The sequence below is a fragment of the Bombina bombina genome, chromosome 2 (genome assembly GCF_027579735.1).
Source record: "Bombina bombina isolate aBomBom1 chromosome 2, aBomBom1.pri, whole genome shotgun sequence".
Classification (NCBI taxonomy): domain Eukaryota; kingdom Metazoa; phylum Chordata; class Amphibia; order Anura; family Bombinatoridae; genus Bombina; species Bombina bombina.
The window spans coordinates 1,184,601,647-1,184,620,540 of NC_069500.1; the positions used below are offsets into that span (position 1 = coordinate 1,184,601,647).

The following is an 18,894-nucleotide window of genomic DNA, read 5'->3' on the forward strand; positions in this document are numbered from 1 at the left end:
ATCTACCAACGACAGGACGTGAAAGCAGAAAGAGAATAGATGTTTGATTATCAAAAATTTTCCTGACGATTTTATAGTCAGAAATTAACAGGAATATAGGTTGGTAAGGCACCAGTATAATTGATCCTAACAATAGGCAAGGATCATGAGTGCTATGAATAGAAGTAACTGCTTTAGATGGTTGAATACTATCTTGAAAGTAGCCACTGAAGAGTCTGTTAAGTGTAGGATCTGTGATTTAAGGAGGCAATAGAATTTTATTGAGATGCCATCTGGATACTGCGGTTTTCCCAATTGCTTAAAAGGAACAGTAGTGTCAAAATTTAAAAAAAAACAAAAAAAAACAAAACACTTTCATCATTTACTCCCATTTTCTAAATGTGTACAGTCTTTATATATGCACACTGAGGCACCAGCTCCTACTGAGCATGTGCAAAATCCACAGGATATACGTATACGCATTTTGTGGCTGTCACATGATGCATTAGGAAGGACATTTGTCGGGGGGGGGGGGGGAAGCTTAGAAACCAGCCCATTTTAGGTTCAGCACCATGGATAGCGCTTGCTTATTGGTGGCTACATTAAAGGGACACTGAACCCAATTTTTTTCTTTTATGATTCAGATAGGGCATGCAATTTTAAGCAACTTTCTAATTTACTCCTATTATCAAATTTTCTTCATTCTCTTGGAATCTTTATTTGAAAAGCAAGAATGTAAGTTTAGATGCCGGCCCATTTTTGGTGAACAACCTGGGTTGTTCTTGCCGATTGGTGGATAAGTTCACCCACCAACAAACAAGTGCTGTCCAGTGTACTGAACCAAACATTGTCTGGCTCCTTAGCTTAGATGCCTTTTTCAAATAAAGATAGCAAGAGAACGAAGAAAATTTTATAATAGGAGTAAATTAGAAAGTTGCATGCTCTATCTGAATCACAAAAGAAAAAAAAAAAAAAATTTGGTTCAGTGTCCCTTTACCTGACAGAGCTTCCAAAAGGTGGTGGTGGGGAGGGGGGGGGGACAAAAAAAAAAAACACACACACAAAATAAGCAACACATCAGTTGTTAAGATTTAAGCACCTAACTATCCTCCAGAGGGCAGAGCTAGCAGATAACCCTTCTGTCTTAGTAAGGATAAAAAAGCCAACACCAATCTGAAAGGCCTTGACAGTGCAACGTCTGAATTAATTTAAAAAATGTCCATTTCAAGTCTACAGTCAAAGCAACATTATAACAGCCATAGCAGCTATTACCTTATAAAACAGGGGTTGTCAACCCAAGTGACCCCACTTAGCCAGACATGTCCAGGGCCCAGTGTTCATCAGGAGTGGGTTGTAATTTGGTGAGCTATAGATATACTCTGAACCAAATGTTGTTGGACCTTTCCCAAAGAGAACATAAGGTGCATGATATATGACACCGAATGGATCAGAACCTACCTTTGCAGCAGAGGTGCTTATTCTTTGTTTTCCTTTCTTACATCCGGACACACAAGCGGAATCATTCTGGGGACAGGACACACATCAAATCTTAAGAAAACATCCACCAGGCTCCAGATTCCTTCTACTCCGGGGGGTTCTTTGCTGGCTACAGATTCCTTCCTCTCCAGTGGGTACTGTGCAGATGCCGACGCGGTTGCCGTTATCTTTGCCATCCTGTGGGCCTCAACTTACCTCATTAGATTGAGGTTGCCTCTAGTAAGTGGGAATTACCAGCAGGGGGAGGATCATGGGTTATATGCATCCTTCTAATATCACCTGTAACTACGCTCTCAGTATAGTCTAGATTGTGTGCTTATTTGGGACTTTGTATAGCTCTACAGCCTCTCACTTGTATAAACTGTTTTATACTTTGAACATTTTGATACCTATTATACACCACCACTTATTTGTTGGAGTTACATCCACCCATTGTGAGCACATTAACCCTGTGCATATCATTTATATATACTTCTGGGAGCTCTTCACATCTGATCTGGTTTTACATATTCTTTGTTTTGCACTAGACCTCCTCTTTCTTTTTTTGATATTTTGTATCTCATTCACTGTTAGTTGTTCTGTCCCCAGTTAGGGTCTGCTATAGCGGCATCTCTATAGTATACGTCTTACTATGTAGGGTCCTAGCGCTCCTCTCTCTCTTGCTTGTGTTTGTTATACATACATACATACGTACACATTGGTGCCAGTGCCTCAGTATAGCTTAAATGCATCTTCTCCTTGTCATGCTGCCGCTAAAGCACCACTACATACGCACAATTAGTCATGCGCAATGGCAATCTTACAAGTCCATCTGGTATTTTAGATGCGTGGAGCGTGGGCCTGTCAAAGTGAGCAGTGGGGGTATGTTGGGTCACGGCCCACCAGCAGGGCAGTCACGGCCAGGTAGTGGGCTGCGGCCTGGCTGTTGAGAAACACGGTTATAGAAGACACTTCTGCATACCACACTTTTCTATAGTTTTTCTAACATTGTACAGCTCAAATGAGCTATGGAGGCAATATACATATGGAAGCTCATTTTTAATTGATATTGAGATAAGACAAATAGGCCTTTCAAATACTGTATTCTTTGTATATATATAAAATAAAAAAAAAAAAGTTTTCCCCTAACAAATTGAAATTTTTTAAAAGTCTTTGTTAGTATTATGCAATGTATACGTCACCTCTGAGTGTTTTCTGATATGGTAATTAGCCGCGTGGTATTTCTTGTTGCATCAGTGGGATGGCACGGAATGACGTAAGATACATGTGACCGCTACATGAAAGGGTTGGGGTTAGGGTATGGTTTGTGTATAAAACAACTGAACAGGTTGTATAGTTTACACTGCTGTCCCTGCTTTTCCATTGCCAATTAAAAAGGTGTCAGAATGGACACCAAAATGTCTGGCGGATATGGATTTTAAATAAATTATATATCTCTCAAAATAACAAGAGTAATGCATTGAGCAATTATACTTTTTTATTGGACTAACTATACATTTATAAGATGACAAGCTTTCGGAAGAGTGTCTTCCTTTTTCAAGTCTGAAGCAATACTGACCAATTTGATGGAATTTACAGATTATATTTTAAAACACAAGCTAAAAAGACAAAGTGTTACAGAGTTCTGAATGCAGGGGAGGATGGGGTGTCATAAAAATCATGATGGGGTTTAGGAGACAGGCAGGGGAAATATATGGTTATACACAAAGCATATACGGACATAAAGTTATATCAACATAGAAGCAATATGAATAAAGATGGGAAATTATGTATACAGGGGAATATAAGATAGTCAAAAAAAGAAAAAAAAAAAAAAAGGGGAATAATAATGACAAAAGTGTGGACATAGGCTTACCTGTGTATCTATGCATAGAGAGTATGGAATATACAATGTAATTGACTACAGTATATGAAAGTACATTACAAAAAATTTTGATAATGGGTTAAGAAACCAGAGTCTACATTTAGTCCAGAATTTAGCAAGTTGAAGTGCATTATCATTTTCATTTCTTTCCATGGTGTTTTTGAAGTTGCCTCTGAGAATCTTGATTTTGAGGTTTTGAATGGAGTGGTCAGGTTGGGTGAAATGGTGACCAACAGGAGTACAGTATTTTGTTTCACAGTGGTTTTTGATTGAGTGTCTGTGTAAGTTCATCCGAAGGTGCAGTTTTTGGCTTGTTTCTCCAATATAGCATCCCACTTCACATGCAGTGCAATGTATCATGTATACCACATTTGCAGATATACATGAATATGCCCCTTTAATGTTATAGGATTTACTCTTGTGATTAGCTGTGCTGCTTTCACAAATGTGTTAGTTTGCAGAGAGCTTTGTTGCAGCGCTTGCTACTATTCTGGGTGTTCTTTTTATCAAGGGGTAGCTTTCTGTGGACCAGTTTCTGTTTTAGGTTGGGTGGTTGTTTGAGTGCCGGGATAGGGGGTTTTGGAAAGATTTTTTTGAGTGTGGGATCCTCTAAGAGTAGTGGCTGCAAGACTTTTATGATTTTTCTTATTTCTTCTACAGCAGGATTATATTTGACAACTAGTGGGATGTGTATATATATATATATATATATATATATATATATATATATATATATATATATATATATATATATATATATATATATATATATATATATTTTTTTTTTTTTTTTTATTTGAGAAATACACACACACCTTGTACCTATTTTCCCCCACTTTTTGGACACCTCTGAATATACATTAGCAACCTATATTTTCTAACAATGGTAACCAAGGAAAAAATGTCCCTTGACAAATATGCCAGTGAAGACCTTCAGAATAACTTTATTATTAAACAAATTATCTCATACTTCCCTCCACCCATTAAATACCAGTGATCATAAAAAAAACTCATTCATACAAAAATGCAACACACGCATTTTAAATCAAAAGCAGCCCCCAACGAAATGTGCAACATTATCATTTTGTTCAGAATTCCATAAGTAAACATGCAAAACAACTAGGGCAAGAAAGAAAAAATAATCCATTGTTTTAGCTTTCTATGAAGAACTCACTATTTCTTATGAAATATTTTCTGTCTGAAATTTGTACAATGCATATTCAATTTAGTTGAGAAGACAAGGGGTAGGATTCCAAATACTTTGCTGGGTCAGAGGAAAAAACAAAACAAAAAAATAAACGTGCACATGCTGACACTCACAGGGACTGACCTCAGGGAAGGGCTGTCCCTGTAAAGTGTGAAATGTATCCCATAGAAAGTAACAGTTTGCTGGAAAGGGGAGAGTGAAGTTAGCAGGGAGCGCACTTTAATTTTAAGTTGTGCACCCAATACAAATTAGACTACTCATATGCCTGTGTTTTTCTATTAGTGTAAAAAATGTATTTTAATACAATCTTGCCAATTTAGTTTGCAAGATAAAACAGTAAGAACTGCAGGTGGAAAACGTTTACAGATGATGCCAGACCTGGTGAAGAAATTTCAGCTATGCCCTTGGAACACCCGTCTTCAGCCCACTAGCAGAAGTGGGAAACTCATTTTACAATGAGGAAAAAAATTTTAAAAAAATACCCTTTGAATTTCATGTTATAAATACAAATTTAACAGCATTTTTTTTTTGCATGTGCTGTGAAGTTTTGTTACATTTTCTACTGTGCACCTTAAATCATTTCTTTCCTGCACAAGGATTTAAATCCTTTCATAAAATGTGATTTTTGCAGAAATGTATAAAGATTTTTAATGTGATTAAACAATACAATTTCTACTGCACATTATATTATATTCTTTTATATGGCTTTAACATTACAATAATTTTGTTATTCCCATTGTAATGTATGCATCACCTTCACATGCTTAAAAGCAGGGACCAGCCCTTTGGGAGACGCACTGTTCACAAAGTAAAAACCGCCTTTATAGAATTAGGACAGGAGCTTCATAGTAGAGGCAACATTTTTTTTTATAGAATCTCATAACCACAGAGAGCTTTGTAAAACTGTCCCTAAGTCAGGGGTTGACAAATTTATATCAGTCATATTATTGTGGTTGGTGAATCTTGGGAGGGAAGTAATAGGATCCCTTATGTAAACAGTGGGCAACTATACAAAAGTCAGTGTTAAAGGGACATTAAACACTAAATAAAATACTAGACAGATGATGCGTTCAAACAGGAAAAAAAAAAAAAGTAAATGGCAGAACATAATTGTGATCTTGCACTTATGTTAGACACACACAAAAAAAGAGAAGGATTTGCATGATCTTGTGGATCTGAGTTACTTTAAAAGCAAGGAGCAGCAGATGGGCTGCGTATAGCTTTAGGTTCTGCATACAAAACAGCTGTCAGAGCATCTAATACAGTGGTCAACTCCGTTTGAAAATTAGCAGAAATGTTAATACTAAAGAATATATATCCCGGCCCTACACCTATGCAAGTAGAGTACACTTACAAATCTAGAATCAAATTAGATTTAAATATGTCCAAAAGTGATGTTTTGACAGAGAGACTTATTCAAAAGATACAGGTTATAATCTCAAGGTACTTTCACAGCATTCTAAACCCCTGTTAGAAATTATTTGCAACACAAACTATACATGGAGATTGTTAATAAAAAAAAAAAAACAACTTTAGCTTCTGAGATTTTACTCTCTTGAAATATTTTTTCTTTTAAAAATAGGAATTACAATCACATTTTCTCTATAGTCATCAAATGTTGTTGTCTTTCCATATAACCTCTCCCTCCTTGCTAAATTGTAAGACTATAAATATAACCGATTATGATGAACATCCTGGTACATGCTATTACTAGGCTTAGAGATGTGCAGCCAAGACATTTTCATTTGAAGAAAATTTCCTTTTGAATATTCAGTTGCTGCTCTTTTCGGTATTAGTTTTATTTAAAACTAAACTAATACTACATTTTATTGAACCCCTTCCCGACGTTCCATGTCGTCCTATCTGCGCCGGGCTTCAGCGACATTAGGACGGATCGGAACGTCCTAGCCAATTGCAAAACGGGATAGCGGGCTGGAGGTCATGTCTAGCGTCATAAGAACTACTCCTGACCTGATCCCATCACTGAAATCACACGATCGCATGAACAATCACGTGATTTCAATTTTTACTGATTTGTTTACATCGGAACATTGTTCTGATGTAGACAAATAAGTGCCGGGAGGAAGGGGTTAAACAATTATTTTAGTTTCTATTAAAACTAATATAAATGTTTCAAAGCTACAGGTGAAAAGTTCACCTGTAGCTACAATACTTACCTTAACGCACTCTGGAGAGCACACTAACCTGACCCTCTTCTTGCCAGAGCCCCGGCTATGCCAACGCTCTTGGTTCCCAGGGCCTGCGCTAACTTTAGTGCAGGTCCTGGCAAACGCGCTAAGCCTCCTGCTAGCGCGGCCGGGGCAAGAAGATGATCAGGTTAGCCTCCTCTCCAGAGTGCGTTAAAGGACATGTAAAGTCCAAATTAAACTTTCATGTAATTTTAACTTTCTAATTTACTTGTATCAAATTTACTTTGTTCTCTTGGTATTCTTAGTTGAAGGCTAAACCTAAGTAGGCTCATATACTAATTTCTAAGCCCTTGAAAGCTTCCTTTTATCTGAAGGCATTTGACAGTTTCCTAGCTAGAGGGCGTTAGTTAAAGGGACACTAAACCTACATTTTTTCTTTCATGATTAAGATAGAGTGTAATTTTAAGCAACTTTCTAATTTACTCCTATTATCAATTTTCTTCGTTCTCTTGCTATCTTTATTTAAAAAGCAGGAATGTGATGCATAGGAGCCGGCCCATTTTTGGTTGAGAACCTGGGTTATGCTTGCTTATTGGTGGGTAAATGTAAGCTTTCAATAAGCAAGTGCTATCCATGGTGCTGAACCTAAAATGGGCTGGCTGCTAAGATTTACATTCGTGCTTTTAAAATAAAGATGCCAAGAGAACAAAGAAAAATTGATAATAGGAGTAAAATAGAAAGTGTCTTAAAATACCATGCTCTATCTGAATCATGAAAGAAAAAAAATTTGGGTTCAGTGTCCCTTTAATGTGTTTCATATAAATAACATTGTGCTCACTCATGTGAAATTATTTAAGTCAGCACTAATTGCCTGAGGTAAAAAGTATATTTATATAACAATGTTGGTTATGCAAAACTGGGGATTATCTATTTTTTTTAAACAATAACACTTTTAGTGTTTACTATCCCCTTTAAGGCAAGTATTACAATCATTTAAAAAAATAAAAATAATAATTAGAATTTAATATCTCTCCTAACTTCCACACTAGATGAAGGCACAATACCTTGATACATATAATGTGCATGACTTTTCAGAATCTAATTTTACTTGTTGCTTATTTTTATTTCCCTTTTACTATCTGTAGTAGTAAACAGACTTTTCTGAATTTTTATTTGAGGTCTAAACAGATCACTACTGAAATAAGATACATTTATATGTACATGTTCAAGAATCTTCATATTTGTTTGTAAAATTTACCTCAATTAAAAAAATAAAATTAAGGAAAAAATACTGACGATTTTTTGTCAATATTTTTTCATTTTCTTTGTACATTCATTTGGATATTTGTTTTGTTAAACAAGTGCACAAATCTACTAGGCATACAGATCTGACATTTTGCATGAAAATACAGGCAGCCAAACTTTAGGGCCACATTTTAAAAGTACAGAATAATACGTTGCATTTAGTGTGCAGAATGCTAAAGACTCCTCCTTACACAGTACATTTTATTAGGATCTGAGTTAGTTACAGGAGCTATACAAAAATAAAGAGAAAAAAAAGCAAGACAGTCTACATTGCTTGTTGCATAAATTAAAACAATCTTATGATCCTGACAGCTGTTACAATGATTTATAATCTAAATAACTAAATATGTTTGTCTTTTGTTCCATGTTAAAAAAGCAACACAATTGCTGCAAGGGATAAAAATGTAAAAATTGAAATGTGCATGAGTGGATTGCAATGTGAAATAGAAGCATTTTTGCTATATACTTCCATTAGCAAAAATGTTTCTAGTTAAAGTTATTACAGGGTTTTTTTTTTTTATGTGGCATACGCAGATATCCTGTGAGGGCCCATGCACCAGTATGCAGAGAGTTGACTGTGGCTTGTATGACACAAATTAAAGGGACAGTATACACTAATTTTCATATAACTGCATGTAATAGACACTACTATCAAGAATAATATGCACAGATACTGATCTAAAAATCCAGTATAAAACCGTTTAACCCCTTGAGTGCCAACGACGGCTCGGAGCCGTCGCAAATTGTTTCAGTCAGGTGCAAACGACGGCTCAGAGCCGTCACTATCACTCTCCCACCTTGAGGGGGACCTGGGGGCTCCCACCCTTGCGATCTGGCCTGCATAGTGACAATCATCGCCCAGAGCTTTACGTTTCGTGCAGTGATGTCACGCGCAATGACGTGATGAAGTCACCACGCAACTTTATTTAAAGAATACAATAGACACTATAGGGAAATGGGGCATGCTGCTTAGAAGCCTGTATCTCAGGCATCTAAGCAGCTACAGACCCCCACCCACCGTTGGAAATGTAATTTCCTAACCTTTCCAACGATATGTCTTGGGGATCGGGGGGGGGGGGGAATAAGTTAAAAAATATATGTCCCTCAAATCCAGCTTAGCACCCAGGTGGGAAAGTGCTTAGCACTCAAAGGGTTAAAAACTTACTTAGAAGCTCTCTGTTAAAAAAAGGTAGCTGGAACACCCACTGCAAGTGGGAACAGGCACTCCCCCTCTCCCTTCCATTACATATGAATGACCCTTTACACAAACAGGAGCAAGCTGGAGTAGGTATATGTCAGTATTCTGCTAAAGTTTTGGGGCTTGGTTAGGAGTCTGAAAATCATAGCAATGTTATTTAAATAATAAGCAAAACTATAAAAAAAACCTGTATGGCGTATATAAATGGATCATCTACAAAACATTTATGCAAATAAATATCTAGTGTATAATGTCCCTTTAAGTCTTCACAGAAGCAGTATAAATCATCTTCAGCTCTCCATTGGTGCACAGACCCTCGCAGGATATGTGCATTTGCTACAGAAAAACAGTAATTACTTTTACTAGAAGCATTTTTTGCTAATGGAAGTACATTGCAAAAATGCTTCTATTTCAAATTGAAATGCACATTTCAAATTTTGACCTTTCTATCCCTTCTTTAAAGGGACACTGAACCCAAAAAAAATTTCTTTCGGGATTCAGATAGAGCATGCAATTTTAAGCAACTTTCTAATTTACTCCTATTATCAAATTTTCTTCATTCTCTTGGTATTTTTATTTGAAATGCAAGAATGAAAGTTTAGATGCCGGACCATTTTTGGTGAATAACCCGTTATTCTTGCTGATTGGTGGATAAATTCATGCACCAATAAAAAAGTGCTGTCCAGAGTCTGAACCAAAAAAAGAAGCTTAGATGCCTTCTTTTTTAAAAAGATAGCAAGTGAACGGAAAAAAAATAAATATGAGTAAATTAGAAAGTTGCTTAAAATTGCATGCTCTATCTGAATCACGAAAGAAAAAATGTGGGTTCAGTGTCCCTTTAAGCATGTTTCATATGAACAGCAGAGGTTTCAACTACATATTGTTTTGCTATTGCACGGAGCTGCATTATGTCCTTCAAGAATAATATGTTATTGCTTTTAAACAGTCTGCAATGTAAACATAGTAACAAAAAAGGCACACAGTGAAAGGTGTGCTTTCATTGTATGACCAAGTAATTACAAAAGAAATTGTGATCTAATAAAACAGCAGGAGACCAACAGTATAATCTAAAGGCACCAGCTAGCTGGGACATAAAAATCTTTATGTGCAGCTAGATATGCTGTTGTGTGACTCCACAAGAAGTATTGGAGAGGTGAACGATTTTATGTCCCTTTGGACTTTGTAGCAACTTATCAGTTTTGAGGGATCAAAGTACTGTTCTTCTGCTACTAAAATGCAGTTTACAGGCTGCATGATTACCACACAAATATGACATACCTAATCACAGCTTATGTCCCAGATAAACTGGTGAGCAGATGTCCTGGCTTGTGAAAGAATCTATAGCGGAGAAGTGCAATACTGGACCTGTCAACAAAAAGCAGATGACATCTTGTTTCAGGGTTCAGAAGGACAAGTGTAGTCCTTCACCATAATAGGATCAGGAGGCCGTGACTTACTCAGTAATGCTAAGGTGATAACTGCAAGGTAGATAGCACAATAACCAACTCAAAGGAAGCAATGCAGTTACACACAGCTAATGCAAAGTTCAACATAATCACACACTGACTATTCACCAACCATAATGAAACATTTTACAAGAGCATATATGGTTTTCAAGCCTCTAAATATTACAGCAAATTAATATCCTTTAATTGGTAAAGCTCTGACAAATTAATACAGGTGGACCCTGATCTAAAGAACTTGCAGTGTACAAGTTGAAGAGAGGAAATAAATATGCTAAATGGACAAAAGTCAGTGTTATGAAGTCAATGCAGACAGCTGATAATATTACTATAGAGCTCACACATACTGCAGCACGCTAGCATCTACTTCAGGCATTTGTGATCACATTTAAACTGCAGGATGTTTAGCACATAATCATCTGCCAGACCTCATGAACAGTTATTTCCCAGTGACTCATTATACCAGAGGAACTAGTGTCCTGCAGAATATAATGTTCAAGTCAATACAGCAGTGATTTATAAAGCCTAACACTCTTAACCAATTATCTCAAACACATACTAGGCGGCACTACTGCTAAAAAAAAAAAAAACAGACTGCACTGGCATATGCTTGAGATGTGAAAACATAGCACCTATATATGTTTCTCTACCTGTTATAAGTATATAATGTATTATTATTTTTTTTTTAAGAAACTCGACTTTAACCCTCTTTTTTGCTGTAGGGGTAGGTGAGCAAATTCCAGAGGCCTTAGATTTAAAATATCTGCTTCCTGAGATCATAAAACACCTTGTTCCAAATAACTGAATCACAACTTACTCCGTATAATATAGGCAAAGTTTTTTCATACCAAATTAAATCTAAAAATGCAGAAGCACTGAATAAAAATAGCTACAAGAATAAAACACCAACGCTTCTTCTTTAAACTTGTGAAGGGAAAGAAAATAAAAAGGGCTTCTTGCATGCTTTCTCTAAAGCACGTAGGGCATAAAAAAAAAAAAAAAGATATACTATACATAAATTATAAATCAAACAGTTGTCAATAGGAAAACAAGATAAGAATGTCACCAAATAGAGTATAGTACAAAAGATATTATTTATAATTAGGAACTTGATCTCTCTACAGATTCTTGTATTTCATTCACTACTTCACAGCTCAACAATAAAAAAAAACCTTAAACCTGACAATTCATAAAAATGTAACATAACTTTAACGAGTAATTGACACGAGTGTAGAGTTACCTACAGCAAATAGCTCTCCACAATAGGACAGAAACCAGACTGAATTATTGTCCAGTTTTCAACCAATCCCCAGATCAGTTGCTATTAGCAAGACATAGGGACATTCCTGCACTGATTACAAACCTACAAAGTATTGAACAATAGCATAAACATATCAGTAAGGGCCCTTTAGAGAACAAAGTTAAACTGTTAGAAAGGTGACACAAATACAAATGTTGCATTTAGGAATATATATATATATATATATATATATCATACACCATCTATGATAAATAACTCATTGGCTGCCAGAAATTACAGTTGCAGCACTCTCAGGCTAGGATTAATTTGCATATGAACTTGAAGACGCCCAAGCTGTCAAAATTGCCCCTTGCACACTACATATTACAGTTGCACGATTAAACATATGTGAGTGAGGTCAAGCCCGGGACTTAGAAGCAGAAATTTAAAATGAATAAATGATAACATCTACCAGTTTGTTTAGACTACAACTATAGCTGGGAGATGATCTTTCATGTCTAGTTTATATTATAGTAGGGATAGAAGAGGCCTTAGAGTTCACATGCAAAGAATAACTAGAGGGCGAGCACACATGAGCTGCATCCCCAGTGTGACCAGACCATGCTGCAAGCATTTAGCTAGCCACACACTCATTACACTGTAACAAAGGCATCCGCAGCACCCAGCTTTTGGTTACCACAATCATCTGGTTAACAACTCACCTTCCCCAATTCACCCATACAGCAAAACAACATGCATACATACCCGGCTGTGCTATTTATATAAATATGTGACGAACCGGGGACCTTGCTGTGTCTGCAGCGTGCACGCACCGCCCAGACTGCTCGACCTCCTTATCTGCATATATACATCCTCCCCCAGCTCAGCTGGTGTAGCTTTTGCTTCCTTCAACACCCATATCCGCCCCTTATCTCTCAATATTCCCTCCCATTTCACAAATTCACAGGTCAGCCTCTGACTGAGTGCCTATAAAGAAAATAAACAGTGCACTGAAACACGAATGGAATTTGTCATCACATAATTGCATACTTTGAAAACACTGGTATGTCTTATCTGATAAATTTGATTACATTTGTCCTTTTTTTATATAGAAATGTAAAATAGTAAAGCTGATGCGCATTGAAACGAGGACGTGGTAGTTGATTTCTTATTCGTTCTTTATTCCTGGAAGTTGGTTTCGTATTCAGCTAATTTTCTGCAGCTTATCATATACATTAGGTTAGTATATGTTTTCTTTAGATAAAAAACGAAACTTAACTTATAGAAAATAACTCAGTCTCACCACACAATCCTCACATATATAAATAAGCACAATTAAATTTTGGTATTGCACACATTTCTTGAAATGAAACAAAATGAAATGAGGGCTACCAATAATACTGCAATATTTATATCTCCAGGAATAAAAAGGGTAGCCACATTTTGGGGTGTAAAATCCCTGTTTCCACACACACTGCTAAGAGACCCTTCCAATACCAACTGTACTGACAGTGTCTAACACACACTGCTGAGAGACCCTGACAGTACTAATTGTACAGACACACACTGCTGAGAGACTCTGCCAATACAAACTGTACAGACACACACTGCTGAGAGACCCTGACAGTACTAACTGTACAGACACACACTGCTGAGAGACTCTGCCAATACCAACTGTACTGACACACACTGCTGAGAGACCCTGACCGTACTAACTGTACAGACACACGCTGCTGAGAGACTCTGCCAATACCAACTGTACAGACACACACTGCTAAGAGACCCTGACAGTACTAACTGTACAGACACACACTGCTGAGAGACTCTGCCAATACCAACTGTACTGACACACACTGCTGAGATACCCTGACAGTACTAATTGTACAGACACACACTGCTGAGAGACTCTGCCAATACCAACTGTACTGACACACACTGCTAAGAGACCCTTCCAATACCAACTGTACTGACAGTGTCTGACACACACTGCTGAGAGACCCTGACAGTACTAATTGTACAGACACACACTGCTGAGAGACTCTGCCAATACCAACTGTACTGACACACACTGCTGAGAGACCCTGACCGTACTAACTGTACAGACACACGCTGCTTAGAGACTCTGCCAATACCAACTGTACAGACACACACTGCTAAGAGACCCTGACAGTACTAACTGTACAGACACACACTGCTGAGAGACTCTGCCAATACCAACTGTACTGACACACACTGCTAAGAGACCCTGACAGTACTAACTGTACAGACACACACTGCTGAGAGACTCTGCCAATACCAACTGTACAGACACACACTGCTGAGAGACCCTGACCGTACTAACTGTACAGACATACACTGCTGAGAGACTCTGCCAATACCAACTGTACAGACACACACTGCTGAGAGACCCTGACAGTACTAACTGTACAGACACACACTGCTAAGAGACCCTGACAGTACTAACTGTACAGACACACACTGCTGAGAGATTCTGCCAAACCAACTGTACTGACACACACTGCTGAGAGACCCTGACAGTACTAATTGTGCAGACACACGCTGCTGAGAGACTCTGCCAATGCCAACTGTACTGACACACACTGCTGAGAGACCCTGACCGTACTAACTGTACAGACACACGCTGCTGAGAGACTCTGCCAATACCAACTGTACAGACACACACTGCTAAGAGACCCTGACAGTACTAACTGTACAGACACACACTGCTGAGAGACTCTGCCAATACCAACTGTACTGACACACACTGCTGAGAGACCCTGACAGTACTAATTGTACAGACACACACTGCTGAGAGACTCTGCCAATACCAACTGTACAGACACACACTGCTGAGAGACTCTGCCAATACCAACTGTACTGACACACACTGCTGAGAGACCCTGACCGTACTAACTGTACAGACACACGCTGCTGAGAGACTCTGCCAATACCAACTGTACAGACACACACTGCTAAGAGACCCTGACAGTACTAACTGTACAGACACACACTGCTGAGAGACTCTGCCAATACCAACTGTACTGACACACACTGCTGAGAGACCCTGACAGTACTAATTGTACAGACACACACTGCTGAGAGACTCTGCCAATACCAACTGTACTGACACACACTGCTAAGAGACCCTGACAGTACTAATTGTACAGACACACTGCTGAGAGACTCTGCCAATACCAACTGTACAGACACACACTGCTGAGAGACCCTGACCGTACTAACTGTACAGACACACGCTGCTGAGAGACTCTGCCAATACCAACTGTACAGACACACACTGCTAAGAGACCCTGACTGTACTAACTGTACAGACACACACTGCTGAGAGACTCTGCCAATACCAACTGTACTGACACACACTGCTGAGAGACCCTGACAGTACTAACTGTACAGACACACACTGCTGAGAGACTCTGCCAATACCAACTGTACTGACACACACTGCTGAGAGACCCTGACAGTACTAACTGTACAGGCACACACTGCTGAGAGACCCTGACAGTACTAACTGTACAGACACACACTGCTGAGAGACTCTGCCAATACCAACTGTACTGACACACACTGCTGAGAGACCCTGACAGTACTAACTGTACAGGCACACACTGCTGAGAGACCCTGACAGTACTAACTGTACAGACACACACTGCTGAGAGACCCTGACAGTACTAACTGTACAGGCACACACTGCTGAGAGACCCTGACAGTACTAACTGTACAGACACACACTGCTGAGAGACTCTGCCAATACCAACTGTACAGACGTAATGATGTTTGCAAACATGTTTTGACTAATACGTTATTCAACACCGTATTTACACATGATATACAAAAAATCGTACTCTAGGCTAGACTATATCTGTATAGATCAATTGGGGTTATCACTGACTAAAGACTCAGATATCATACCATCGCCATGGTCTGACCACTCATCAGTATCTCTGACTCTTGACTGGCCCAACAAACCGACTTCTGCTGGAGACTTGATGACACACTATTGCTACAACCCCAAATTTCAGAGAAAATAGAAAAAACACTAACTGAATATTTCCAATCCCCCCCCCCCCCCGACAGTGGTCTGGGAAGCACATAAAGCAGTAGTTAGAGGGGAATTCATCAAACAAAAATCTATTCTCAAAAAAATATATAACTTAGAATACAATCAATTTATAAATCAGCTTAAAGATGCGGAACTCAAACACATGCAAAACCCGGAACTAGCAAGTACCCTCAACAATCTCACTAAAATCAGATACAACTTGAATAACCTCCTTGCGAAGGAAGTCCATAGGAAGGCTTACTATCTAAAGAAATTATACTTTGTGGAGGGAAATAGAGCAGGACCGTTACTTGCCAAAACACTAAAGAGGAAAACATTCGCCAATTACATAAATAAAATGTCAGACACTACAAGCAAAGAAATCTATGACTGTAAGGGAATTGCGAATACATTCAGCAATTATTACAGTTCTTTATATAACATCCCAATTGATATTAACATACAAAATAGCACACTCATAGATAAATACTTAGGAGAGGCAAATCTACCTACCATACCAGACCCTCTGAGAGACTCCCTAGATGAGCCGTTCTCTGAACAGGAAGTAGCTAAGGCCATTAAGAAATTTCCAACCCATAAAAGCCCCGGACTGGATGGTCTAACAAACACCTACTACAAGCATTATCAACAGATATTAGTGCCCCACTTAACAAATCTATTTAACTCTTTAGACGAGGGTGGCCTCTTATCCCCACAGCTACTTGAGGCACACATCACAGTAATTCACAAGGAAGGTAAACCCACAACAGAATCAAGTAGCTACCGCCCGATATCGCTACTAAATAGCGATATAAAAATCTATGCCAAGGTTATAGCGCAAAGAATCAATTCCATTCTTCCAGATTTGGTCCACTTGGACCAGGCAGGCTTTGTCCCTCTGAGGGAAACAAGAGACAACACCATTAGAATTACCCACATTTTAGACTATGCCAATATCCACAAAATCCCTATGTTCATAGTATCCACAGACGCGGAAAAGGCCTTTGATAGGGTGTCCTGGCCTTTCCTTAGAAGCACATTACATCACTATGGTTTTGGCACTACCATGGTAAACAGAATCTTCCAGCTATACTCATCCCCCTCATCAAAGGTTAAGGTAAACAGGGTTTTGTCCCAACCCTTTAAAATTACAAATGGAACGAGGCAAGGCTGCCCGCTCTCACCAATCTTATTTGTACTCACCATGGAAGCTCTAGCAGCCCATGTACGAGCCAACCCAAACATCAAATGAGTAAATATTGGCCCTAACCATTATAAGATATCAGTGTTTGCGGATGACGTCCTGCTCACATTGACTTCCCCTACACGCTCCCTAGTAGCCCTCATGGAGGAGTACTCCTTCGGCCGACTATCCAATTTTTTAATCAATGAACAAAAATCGGAAATTCTGAATGTCTCTCTCCCTCAGAGGGACATACAATTTATTAAGACCACATGCCCTTACAAAATCAAAAATTCCCACTTAAAATACTTAGGAGTCCAATTAACCCCAAAAATATCACAACTGTACGACGCCAATTATAAAACCTTACTTTCCACAATACAACACACCTTAAAAAACTGGTATAATAGGCCATTGTCATGGTGGGGGAGAATCCAGGATATAAAAATGTAAATTCTACCGAAAATCCTGTATATTTTCCAAGCGGTGCCAATAACACTCCCCAAATCTTACTTACAACAGCTACAAAAAAGCATAAACTCGTTTATCTGGGGAAAACAAAAGCAACGCATTAATGCAGCCACACTATATCGTCCACTTAGAGGAGGAGGGTTGGGGGTCCCGAATTTGGAAACATACTATCACTCGGTAGTGTTACAGCACATACTAGACTGGCACAGCAAGAGAGAAGCCAAAGCATGGATATCCCTAGATTCCCAGATATTGAAAGCACCTAGGCCTGGCTCAGTATGCTGGATCCCCAAAGCTCTGAGGCCCCCTATATGCCAAATATCCCCCTTTTTAGACACATCTTTGATATGTGGGACTACTTGGTTCGGAAATACCCGAAACTATCCACACAACAATCTCCACTTACACCAATATCCTCGAACATGGAGCTTACAGGGGGATATGAGCCTCTTAAAAACACTAAATTCACTTGGGAATTGCCAGACTCAGTCCCCATCATCACACTTTTAGACAATCGCTCACTTAAATCTCGACAAAACTTGACCAATATACTGAACGGCGCATTCTCATCCTGGTTAAAGCACTCCCAGCTTAGTAGCTTTATACGCAGCAATCACTTTAGAGAGAACTTGGTAAGACCTCCAATACCTTTCGAGCATCTTTGCCTATCAGCAATACCCACAAGGGGCACTCTCTCTGTGGCTATAAACACCCTCGTAAATGCCGAAAAACCATCCCCCCCATTATACACCACACTGGCAGCGAGATCTAAATGCCCAAATAGAAGAGAATGAATGGAGGAAAATATTCAATAACACCCGTAAATCTTCAACCTCCACAAGATTCATTGAATTGAATTTCAAAATTCTTAAGCGCTAGTATCTGACACCACATAGACTACATAGGATTTACCCTTCCTCTGCGGCAATATGCTGGAGAGGATGTGGTGAAACAGGTACAATGGCACACATATGGTGGCGATGCGACAAAATTGCCCCCTTCTGGAGATCAATAGAACCTTTACTTAAAAATTTCATGGGTGAAGAATTTACACTATCCCCCACATTAGTCTTACTAAATCAAAACCCCGAATGCAAATGCAGAATACGCACCACACTGTTACAGATTTGCCTAAATAGTGCAAAAGCCCTGATTGCGCAGAATTGGAAGTCCCCGTCAGTCCCAACTTATCATCAGTGGCTGTCGAAAGTTACAGAAACCATCCCCTTAGAACAGTACGGAAAATACAGACGTAACCAATTAGATACATTTTTGGAGAT

The 18,894-nt window shown here is 38.7% G+C and overlaps 1 protein-coding gene across 5 annotated transcripts in view; it reads right to left on the reverse strand.

The window, feature by feature from the left end:
• ACSL1 (acyl-CoA synthetase long chain family member 1) overlaps positions 1-12,751 on the reverse strand; it is a 307,660-nt gene extending 294,909 nt beyond the window's left edge. The window contains exons 1-2 of one of the 5 annotated variants that reach the window (XR_008400727.1): positions 12,669-12,715; positions 10,479-10,565 (exon numbers count right to left, since the gene is read on the reverse strand). The gene's annotated coding sequence lies outside the window, so the exon portion shown is untranslated. Of the gene's footprint in view, positions 1-10,478; positions 10,566-12,625; positions 12,646-12,668 lie in introns of those variants that run through there. The other 4 variants (XM_053703877.1, XM_053703878.1, XM_053703880.1 and 1 more) reach the window with 4 other exon arrangements.
• Between the last annotated feature and the right edge of the window lie 6,143 nt (positions 12,752-18,894).